The sequence below is a fragment of the Carcharodon carcharias genome, chromosome 2, assembly GCF_017639515.1.
Source record: "Carcharodon carcharias isolate sCarCar2 chromosome 2, sCarCar2.pri, whole genome shotgun sequence".
Classification (NCBI taxonomy): domain Eukaryota; kingdom Metazoa; phylum Chordata; class Chondrichthyes; order Lamniformes; family Lamnidae; genus Carcharodon; species Carcharodon carcharias.
Genome location: NC_054468.1, coordinates 183019619 through 183030981, shown reverse-complemented (window position 1 = coordinate 183030981; position 11363 = coordinate 183019619).

Here is an 11363-nt window from a genome sequence, read left to right as displayed (position 1 = left end):
TCACAGCAGCCCTCAACTTCTATGCCCCCAGCCCTTTCCAGGGGTCTGTGGGGCATCTGTGTGGAGTCTCCCAATCAGCCGTCCACAGTTGTGTCAAGCTGGTAGTAGAAGCTCTGTTCAGGCAGATATTGACTTTCCTTCATTTCCATACAGAGGAGGCTGAGTGAGCCCGAGGCTTTGCAGTGATTCCTTGAGTGTGCAGATAGTGTGTGACCACAGGATGCAGATTCTCCCAGTCTATGCAAGGTACGTGTACGTCCTGAGACACTCCCAGGTGCTGAGGCTCTTCAGTGCTCCAGCCTAATTGGATGGATGGCTGCTGGGAGACAAGGGCCGTCCATTTGCTCATGACACCTCTCTGTCACCCAAGAACAGAGGCAGAGCAACATTATAATAGGAGCCATGCCTCCTTAAGGGCAGTGATAGAGAGGACCATTGGTCTTCTGAAGATGTGCTTCCCATGCCTGGACCGTTCGGGGGGAGCACTGCAATACCCCCCAGAGTGGGTGTCACTGATAGTGGCTGCATGTTGCACTCTCCACAATCTGGCACTGGCAAGGGGGGACCCACCGGAGGAAGAGGATCTTGACACAGCTCCACAGACCACAGGTGATGAATCCAGTAGTGAGTCAGAAGAGGAGCACAGTGACTAGAATGCTGAGGGCGTGAAGGCAGACCTCTGTAACCTCCAGGGAGGCAGGCACACCAGGGATGCCTTGATCCAACACTGCTTCAACTGGGCTGCCAAATAAGTGCTACTACCCTCATGCCAGGGCTGCAGCCACCATCTCTGTTCAATAAAATTTCGAGTCACCCATGTCCAACATTACATACTGGCCTACCCTGCAGCTACAAAACAAATGAAGCATACTCAGGCCAATAACACAAAAGCAAATGTAGTATAATGTTGGCACTCACAGATTATGAACAGAATAATATCAGGCGTTGATGGTCACACCATTAAAAAAAAGTTTTAAAAAATGGGAGAACAAAAGATCACCCGTGACCGGTTCCTCTTGTGCTTGAAGGTGCTTTAAATTTACATTTGCGGGTGCTACGTCTATGTGCTCCCCCCTCGTTGGCACCAGCATTGGAGACAGCCTGCTGACTCTGCTGTCTTGTTGGTCTTGATGACCTTAGTGGTTGTCCTCTGGCCAGTGGAGTCTGTGATGGCCTCGCCTGGGAGGGAATGGCCAGTGCCACTGCTGGCATCTCCCCAGTTGTCGCAGCCTCATCAGATGCCATGATCACTGGCAGAGGGGTGGAGAAGCTGCTACATCATCAAGAGCGCCCTGAGAAGAGTCCGCAGAGACGACAAGCAGCTTGTGCACCAAATTGAGGTCACTGTGGACCTCCCTGCTCACCATTGATGGATGGGTATCTAGCTGGGATACTGGGTGCCTCACCTATCTCACACAGGGACACTGACCACCTGAGGTCAGTGCCTATGTGAGAGCTTGCAGGTCCGAGTGCAATCCCAGGAACCCCTGATTCTTCCCCTGGAGCAGCCTCTCCATGAGAGTTGCCATTCTCTCCATGGAGGAGGCATTGTGCTTGGCCATGAGAGTTAACGCAGTGCTGATGCTCCATAGGGACTCCTCCACAACAGAAACCATGGCACGCATATCCTCATAGATCTCCACCAGATCCTCTCGCACATCCCACTGGACATCTAGCATCTGCTGCATAATGGACGGCTCCAGAGGCTTATCATCTGCCTTCGACTGAGCATCGCCCTGGTCTCCAGCAGTCCTCCGACTGTCGGCACCCTGGGCACTCTCTGCCTCCACCTGCACCTCAAGCGAGTGTGAAGTGCCCTCACCGATGTGCACCGAGATACTAACCGCCAGATTAATGCCCACCGAGGTGCTGATGTCTGCACGGGTGCCTAGTTCAGAGATGGGTGTGATGCAGGTTCTCCTGGAGTATGGTGGCCCTCTGGTGTTAGGGGTAGCTCTTGGAGGTCCTATGGTTGGCTGCTTGGTGGCAGGTCTAAGGGAGAAGAAGGACATGTCATTTGTTTAAGTCATGAGACTGTCACTGTGTATGCCAGGGACCCTGGTGAGACAACAGAAATCTGCATCATGATGCCATTGTCTTTCAATGATCAATGAGGAATCCAGTCTGGAGGCTCCAATCAATAATGAGACTGCACAAGATTGTTTGCAGCATCCAAATCTCTCATCTCAGTGCACTGCACTCTTACCTTCATCTGACACCCCAGCCTCTCTGCGGCCGGATGACCAAGCTGCATGGCACCTCTCAAACTCCAAGGCCTCCTGCTCGTATCTGGAGAGGATGAGGAGATATGGGGGTCCTCCACCAGTCTGCGACATCTCAATGTGGTTATGGCTTATCTTCTGAAAGGACAGAGGAGCATTGATTACTCCACTCTCTACCTGCAGCACCATTGCAGCCTGGCCAACCCCAGCTGCAGGGCACATCCATGTCGTGGCCCTCGAGATGCAAGGCACTCAGTCCAAGCAACTAGGGCTCACTCCCTTGGCCAGCTCCGGTGTCATTGACAGTTGGCACTCAGACTCTAACATCCCTGAGCTCCATGGAGGGATGACCAGACCAAAACACTTCAACATACTGACCCATGGCAACACAGTACACATCATTCCTAAGTGTAGCAGGTCATTAAATCTCTCCTGGCACTGCACCCAGATGTGCCGCACCACGTCGTGGCTGCTACCTCCTCCTCTGCTCTCTTTGTGAGGTGTGGTGCCCTCCTCCTCCCATCTCTGGGGACAAGGGTGTCCCTTCTGGCAGCTGCCCCTTCCAGGAAGGCAACGAGGCACTCATCAGAAAAACGGGGTGCCAAGTGTCCAGCTAACCTCACCACTCATCTCAATATCTTCGTTTGCAGCCATGTCATTGCAGCAACTTCGACGTGGGCAGCCTCCCTCGGGCTGCCTGCGCCATTTTTTAACTGACCGCCAGGCCGACCTTGGACCCGGCGGCAGGCAGGCCTCCGCCCACCCCTCATCGTACGTTCTGCAGCCGGCACTCACAGCCCGATTGCGGGCGGCTTCCCGACCATTCCCGCTCACCCCTGCCAAGCTCTCCCGACAAGGGCAAAATTCTGCCCAAAGAGTTCACTGCTCAGGGATCCTACACAATGTTAGCGGGGGAGACATCAACATTGATTTTCTTACAGGCAGTTGAACATCACCAGCATCTCATCTATCATGCTGCACAAACTCCATCCTCAACCCTTACTGGGGAGGGCTCAGCACACACAGCGGGCATGCATGCTTCCCAAACTCCCCTCCTTCTCTTTTCATCAGCTTCCATTCCATTTATTTTCATGTAGGCCAAGCTCACCCACAACCGGAGGGTGACATCCCAAGTCAGAGCAGGGATGACAGACTTCCAGGAGCTGTCCCAGTTTGAGGAGGATGCCTCCGGGCTGGCAGGCGAAGACAAAGATCACTCTTTTGGGGAAGGAGAGATCGGCCTCTACCAGCAAGCCAATGCGGATGATCCCTCCATGAGTTGATTACATCCTGATAATCATAGTGAGTGACAGGCAATGTTGTATTCTGCCTGCTTATGAACTAAATCTATCTTCTCTCTCCTATAGGCACCAGCAGTCCCAGACAGAGTTCCAGACCAAACGTAAGCCCCAGCCCCCAGGTCACCTCAGAGGAGGATGCTGAGGATGCATCAGATGAAGACCCGTCGCTGCGTTCACCTGCACCCTCCACCAGTGCACAGACACACGCCCCAGCAGATATTAGATCTAGATTAGGCTCAGGGTCACATACTGGGGAACACCTCACTGACATGTCTGCAGCAGTTGGAAGCAGTGACAGGCCAGGTCTCCGGCACACAGAGGAGTGCTGGAGAACAGGTACCTGCTGAGTCTGAGGCAGATGATGAGCTTCTGCAAGCGACCATCTCTAACATGCTGGAGATACAACAATAAGCGGCGGAAAATCAGATAGAGTTGTGAAAGGCATTCAACAGACTAGAGCAATGGATGGAGGAGCCTGAGTTCTGTCTAATGTCGTGGCTCCGACATGCGAGCACCTCCAGGTCACCATGGGGAAGGGTGGTGGCTGCCTTGGAGACCTAGGTCCAGCAGATCCTGCTGGATTTGCACTCGCACCTGCACTCCATCAGTATAGGCATTGGTGGGATCCATCAGTGGCTCGGCAAGGCAGGGTGAGGGGGGGTGGGGGGGGTCGGTGCAGGGCAACTTGACCTCCCTTCAGGAGCCCTTTCTCCTCAGGGAGTCAGCGAGGGGCCTTGGGCACTCATGGGGAGGAAGACCAGCAGCTGGAGACCCCGGCCATTCACCCAGGTGAAGGAGCAGTCAGCAAGCTGTCTCCGCCTCTGCTGTGGATGTTGGGGATGCACCAGGACGTAAGGTGAGAAAAATGATGAAACTTTGACATCATTTCTGGGTCATGGGTGTAGTCACTATATATATCATGTACCTTTGTAAATACATTTGCTGCTCATGAGAGTGCTCTTGTCATTTGAAAGCATCATGCATATGCCTCTATGTGTCCTCTTATTGCAAGAGTGATCCATGCTCCTCCTACTCAGGGTTCACCTCCCTTTGTGAGCCGACGTTCACTTCCCAGAGCTCACAGATACAGGGTCTGCAGCTGACCTTTCCAAAGATTAGGACCTGGTGAACCACAAGGGTTCAAGGTGCAAATCCAAATGCTGAACTTGTTCTCAGTGTCATTGGTTGTGAAGGCCTTTCAGGGCATTGGTATGGCGCTAAGGGACAGACGGAATGTGGCCATGTCCCATTGCACCTTACACCTCCTGGAATCTTGTGACTATCAGTGTGGTACAGGCATGACTTCCATGTCATGCAACTTCGATGACCTCCTCACATGGAAGCTGATCCTCTTCAGGTTCCTGTCCTTTTTGCTCTTCATTATCCAAGGAGATCTCAGCCTCCTCATATATCTCCCTCTGGCAAGGGATTCCCCCTTTTTGAAGTGCCAGGTTATGAAGGCCGCAGCAGGCCATGATTATGCAGGGCACCTCTGTGGAGAGTTCTGCAGAGCCCCATTTCAGCGGTCCAAACATCCAAAGCACATGGTGAGAATGCCTATAGTCTGCTTGATGATGGATCCTGTCAAGGTATGCACCGCATTGTATCTCTCCTCCAAGGCTGACACACAGGTGTCATGAGCCATCGTTTTGAGTGGGTACCCCTTATCCCCAAGTAGCCAGCCCTATATTTGCTGAGGCCCTTTGAATATGTGAGGCACCTTGGAGTGACTCAGGATGTAGGAGTCATGGGAATTCTCAGGGTACCTGGCACAAATGCGCAAGATGTGCTTCTGATGATCGCACACCAGTTGAACATTCAGGGAGTGGAACCCTTTTCTGTTAATGAACGTCAGGGGCTGCGGCCATGGAGCCCTCAATGCCATCCATGGGTGTGCAATCGATTGCACCTTGTACCCTACCCGAGGGTAGCCTGAGATAGCTGCAAACCCCAGAAATCTAGCAGCCTGGCTAGCTTTTCAAGTGTGAACTTCACATAATGATGAACCTTACTGGAGAAGGCATCTGTCACCTCCTTGATACATTTATGTGTTGAAGACTGTGAGATGCCGCATGGGTCCCCTGTGGATCCCTGGAATGATCCACAGGCAAAATAATTGAGCGCAATGGTGAACTTCAGGGGCACTGGCAGGGCAGGGGATGTCCTCCCAGTTCATGGGACATTAGATCATTCTGCAGATTGTGGCAGATATAATCCACCACATCTCTTGATAAGCACAAATGTGTCTTTCCCTCATCTCCAGAAAGGAAAGTCTTCTTTGGTAGACCCTTGGTTGTGTGAGTCACCTTCAACGGATGGGTCATACCTCCTCATCCTCTGGGTCTTTCTGGGTCTCCCCAGACCATGGACCTCAGGCTGGGCCTCCTTTTGGAGCTGTGCTAGGAGGCATTGGGCCCTTCCCCTCCTCAAGCAGATCATTTCCATCAAGAAGGCAGCATTGAGTGCAGGCTCCATTATTCAATCCTCCTCCCTGGGACTGATAGATGCAACAGATTAATGAATACTGGGCAAATATAATAGACATCCTACTCACAAACAGAAAGCCAATGTCATGCCCTAGAGCTGCATCTTCACTATTAGGTTTTCACTGATACAGCCTTGCAGTTGAGGCTCACACTCATAGGTCTAGGTGACCATGATGCCACCCCTGATACTTGACATCTCAATCCCACAGAGATTGGGAGAGGTTTGGATGCATTAATGAAATGTGCCACTTTACTAAAAACACTTCTGCAATCTCTGATCTGGTATACTGATCAAGCTTAACTTGCACTTCATCACTGACTGGATGCCCTTTGGCCTGTTTTCTATGCCAATTGGAGAAAGCACATTAGAGGCTTTCAATGATGATCTGGCAGATATACAGCAGCTGGGCTTCCTTAACAGTTGCCTGCATTCTCCATTCTCCTATGTCTTTCTGTTAATGCTCAAATGGAGTGACTGTATTGTGAAGCCAATGACTCCTGCAGTCTCTCATTAAAGTGCACCAAAGGCAGTGGCTCCAACTGCACCTTCCCAAGGGAATCTTCCTCTTTTCTCTCAGCTCTGACTATTTCAATGTTGATATTCCAAGCAGTTTGAGGGTGTCCCCTGAAACGGCCCCTTAGTCCAGTTGTGGGCTCCTCCCACAATGCTCAGTCACCCCCGTGCAGATTCTTCTCCAGTTTTGATTTTAAAGTGCACAATAACTCCAGGGTTTCAAGGTGGTGGTGCTGATTTCTACTTTGAGACCAGTTTCGAACCTCCCCTGTCAGTGTTCGGGTCCCTCCAATCATCCTGGAACTTCATGATGTGCAGGCAGAGCTCCCTCCAGTTATTCTCCAGCCTCCCCAGTAACTCTGGACCCCATTGTCATTATGGTGCATATTCCAGCCCTCCCGCTGAACCCATCACTGTTGATGCCCCCATGCTCCATGTGGACCTTACCCACCCCCATCTCAAGGCTGTGTGCATGGTCACATACAGAGAAGAACCACCCTGCCCACCCAGCAGAGCTTTGAATACCCCCACCCCCATTATTATCTATTCCTCATTTACATGCTGCAGATGCCTCCCTAACCATAACCATCCATCTGCAGCCTAGTAACGAGCCAGACAACCCCCTCGCCATCAACTGCAAGACAACTGCATGCCCTGCACACCAAGCTGTGCTTTATCTCAATTGAGCACACCAGCCTTGCCCATCCCTGGAATGGGACTACAATGTGTGCCATGCAGAGCCCTGTAGCATGGCCCACAAAACCCCAGGACGGCCTTTAATCTCTCACCTTAGTTCTGAGGGCCACAAAGCCCCAGGACCCACTTTATTCTCTCACTCTGACCTCTTGGCCAGAGACCAGGGACTATGGCTGTCTTTCATTGAGTTCTGCCATTCCTTTGTGACTGATCGCAACACAGTCTTCCTTCCCCCACCACTCCATGAGTCTTCCCCTCCTATTGAAGAGTCTGCATGCATCCCCTCCCATTCAGTTCAATTTCCACCTCCTGTGTCTGCATTCTAGTCTTCCGTGTCAGGCTCCAGCTTCCCCACCCTTGGTCTCCCCTCTGCCTGCCTGCCTGCTGCTGCAACCCCACCATACCCCATTGAACCCCATGTCTCTGTCACAGCAGGCAGCCCTGCCTGAGACTCGCAGCACACACTGAGTGGTGTACTCCTGGAGTAGAGAGACAACCAGCATGAGCAGACCAACCCTACACCCCACCAATGAGGCATAACACCGGCATTGCTAAATTCCAGAGCAGTGCTTTTCCAGGTAGGCTTTGAAAGTTGTATTCACCTCAAAGTCACGACAGTCTTATTTCCTGCTGCTCTGGCACTTAATTGGGAGGGGGAATGAGATTCTGGCAAGTAGTGTTTTTAATGAGTATTCATGACATGGTAATACATGCAAATGTAATTTCCAACATGGATCAGCGAGAAATCTGACCTGCCATCAGCTTGCCATGAAAGTGGTGAGGGAAAAATTCTTAGTTGATTTCCCATTGGTGGGATTCAGACTTTTGGCCTCTCTCCGAATTTCCTGCTCCCGCCCACCATCAAACCTGCTGCTGGCGGGACAGGAAAATTCCACCCACTGTGTCCAATTCTGGGCAAAATAATTTAAGAGGTATGTCAAAGGCTTGGACAGGGTGCAAAGAAGATTTACCAGAATGACACCAAGCCTGAGTAACTTAACTATTGGAGAGACTCAAGAAAGTGGGATTGTTCTCCTTAGAGCAGAGAAAGTTAAGCGGAAATTTAATTGAGGTGCTCAGAGTAATGAGAGTTTTGATAGAGTAAATAAGGAGAAACTGTTTCTGTGGTGGTTGTATTACTAACCAGTGTCCACAGATTTATGATAATTAGCAAAATAACCAGAGGGGAGAGGAGGAGGATTCTTTTCACACAATAAGTTCATATTCTCTGGAATGCATTACTGAAAGGGTTGCAGAAGCAGATTCAATAGAAACTTTTAAAAGGGAATTGGCTATATTCTTGGAAATGGAAAACATTTGCAGGATTATGGGAAAAAGCAGGGGGTGGGACACATTGGCTGGAAAATTTTGGGGTCTTTGCGGACAGGCTCAGGTGTGGGAGGGGTGGCAAAATGGTGTGGCATGGTAACAAGAAAGGTGGCAGATGGCTTGTTCACCTGGAGCCCAATTGAATCACTACAGTAGCCAATTAAGGGCTTCTTTGCACCCCTCACCCTCCACTGGCATTTTATGAGCAGCAGGGCGGCAGCCGCCATGTGGGGTGATCATCAGGTAAACCCTGGCGGTCTCCCAGCAGGCTCCAGGTGAGGGGGTGGGTGCTTTACTTTGGGCACTCTTTGGCACAAAAGAGCCCATGCCCTCAGTGAATGCACCCCACGCCTTGCTGGTGCCTGCCTGACTGGCCCTGGTGTCCCTAGACCCCACTTATCCTTATTTTGAGGACACACATCCATTGCTGCACCTGCTTCTTCCAGGTGCAGCCTCAGCAGTGGCCACCGCTAGCTGTGGCGCAGTTGAGGCTACTGACCTGCCAGCTCTTTGATTGGGTGGGCCACCATCCTTAATAGGCTTAATCCACTTAATTGACTGCTGCTGCTAAAATGCAGCCCTGGGTCCTGCTTCCCGCTGAAGCGGGGTCGGCTCCTTGCTTTTGGCCCCAATGGCAGGACCTCTGCTGTGTCTGAAAATTCTTGATCATTGGATAGATCCTTCAAAGAGCCAGCATACTCATGACAGGCCCAAAGGCTGTCTCCTGTGCTGTTTGAGCCTAGGGCGAATCATCGTAAAAAGACGGTTAGAGCCATTTTAAGGGTACAGCAAAGTGCACCATTGCTATTGGATGATGGTGGCTAAACAGTGCCCAATTTAATGAAGATTGATCGACAGAACACAGAGTACTTCCAGAGAATGGGCCAACTGGGAAAAATGCACGGACAACTGTGCTCTCTTTGGTTATGAAGATCATCAGTGCCTTCAACTTCTCAACATTAGGAAGTTTCCTGGCACTCATAAAACAACACATGAATCAGACATATCACATCCACTCATTGATGCATATTAATACAGAGAAATTGAACTATAATTAGCAATCTGAATGTAATTGCCCAAAGTCAAGATTGTCCACATGTCGGGTCACTTTTTTTTATCTCTACTATAGCTACATAATTACACTATTACATCCAAATTGCAATATTACAGAAAGTATGAGTCTGAAAGCATGTGCAACATTCTGGAGGATCTTTGTGAAGCATTTACATTGAAATTGTAGTAGTTAACTGCATGACTGAACCTTGAACCTTATAATTACTTAATATTGATTGACTCCAATTTAAAATTAGCTGACTAGATGGAACTTGGAGTCTTCACACATCAGCACAATATTATTAATATCAGGCAAGGATCATAGACTATAATAATAATTGATTTTAAAATGTTCCCAACATTTTTCTATAATGGTCTATTGGAGATTTGCACCCATGCGCCAATTCCCTTAAACACATTAATGATACTAGTGTTTGCTTCACTATTGATTTATTTTGTAATAGAATAGAACATTGCTCACATGTGTTTGTTATCTGAAGGTATTGTTAATATAATCCAGTGACCTTTGTACATGTTGACCCTATCATAGGGTCTAAAGTGAGGTTGCCATGCCAGCCTTAGAATAGGGTCATAATTCAAATCTTTCAGATGCTGAAGAACTTGTGTGTTTCTAATTAGGCTGAGCCTGCCCAGAATTAGGTTGGAGCCTAATTTGCATCAGCCTGAGCACAGATCTTGTCATAATTTCCAGGGTCAGCATCATTATAATATTTTGAGTAAGTTCCAGGCCTCAGAAATACCTCTGGTTGGGAGTATGTCTTTTTGAGAAGGTGGGGGTAAATAATGTGTTGCTACAAGATTCATCAGACTTGTTTTTACTCCAGCAAAAAAAATTGAATAATCGCTTGGTGGGATAGAACTTGAGTATTGCTAAAAAAAGAGACTTGCTGTTGAAGCTTTACATCTTCCACTCATCAGGACAGATGCAAGAATGCCAAATTTCAAAGGGAGCTAAATTTATACAGCATTAGAAAAGAGGTGCTGATTGATCGGCACTCATTGGTCAAGATGTTGCCATGGCAAATGCACCAGCGAACTATTGTCCCCTCCCCATGTTTTTGTTTATTCAAGAAAGGTGCAATGTTTGAATATATTCCTTTTGCTTGCAGAGGACAGGCCCTTGCATATGAATATATGTAGCTTCTAGCAAGCTTAAGTGAGCTATATTGTGAGCCTGACTGATAATCTTAAATTTGTTGTTTGTATAATTCTTAGCACACTCCGGATTGTTCAGTAAGTGCTACCCAACCGCAGAATCACATCTAACATTAGACATTATGTTCTGAGTATTGCAAGCATGGACTGGTTGAGTACAGTCAGTACTCTGTCCGTTGCGAACATCCATGAACAGAATGCTGCCATCAAGTCAAAAAGACATTTATCCTACTGCACAAATGAATAATGTGGGTTATGAATTTCAATGCCAATAAGATGCCACGTACGTAGGTTGTACATCCCAATCCCAATGACTGGCAGATTGTATCAAACACCATGTTCTTTTTCACAATAGGCATAGTATTGACTGTACTCAACCAGCCCATGCTTACAAAAATCAGAAAATAATGCTGGACGAGTCTCTCTGTATTGGCGAATATCATTGAGACAGTTGAAACTTCTAAGTCCCGGCCCTAAAGCTGGCATTTCCCATCTTTGCAGGGCCAGGACTAGAGTCAAGCCAGGGTTCACGCGTATGTGATTCGCAAATGCAGCTGACCATTTAAATCACTAGTTGCCTCCTCTG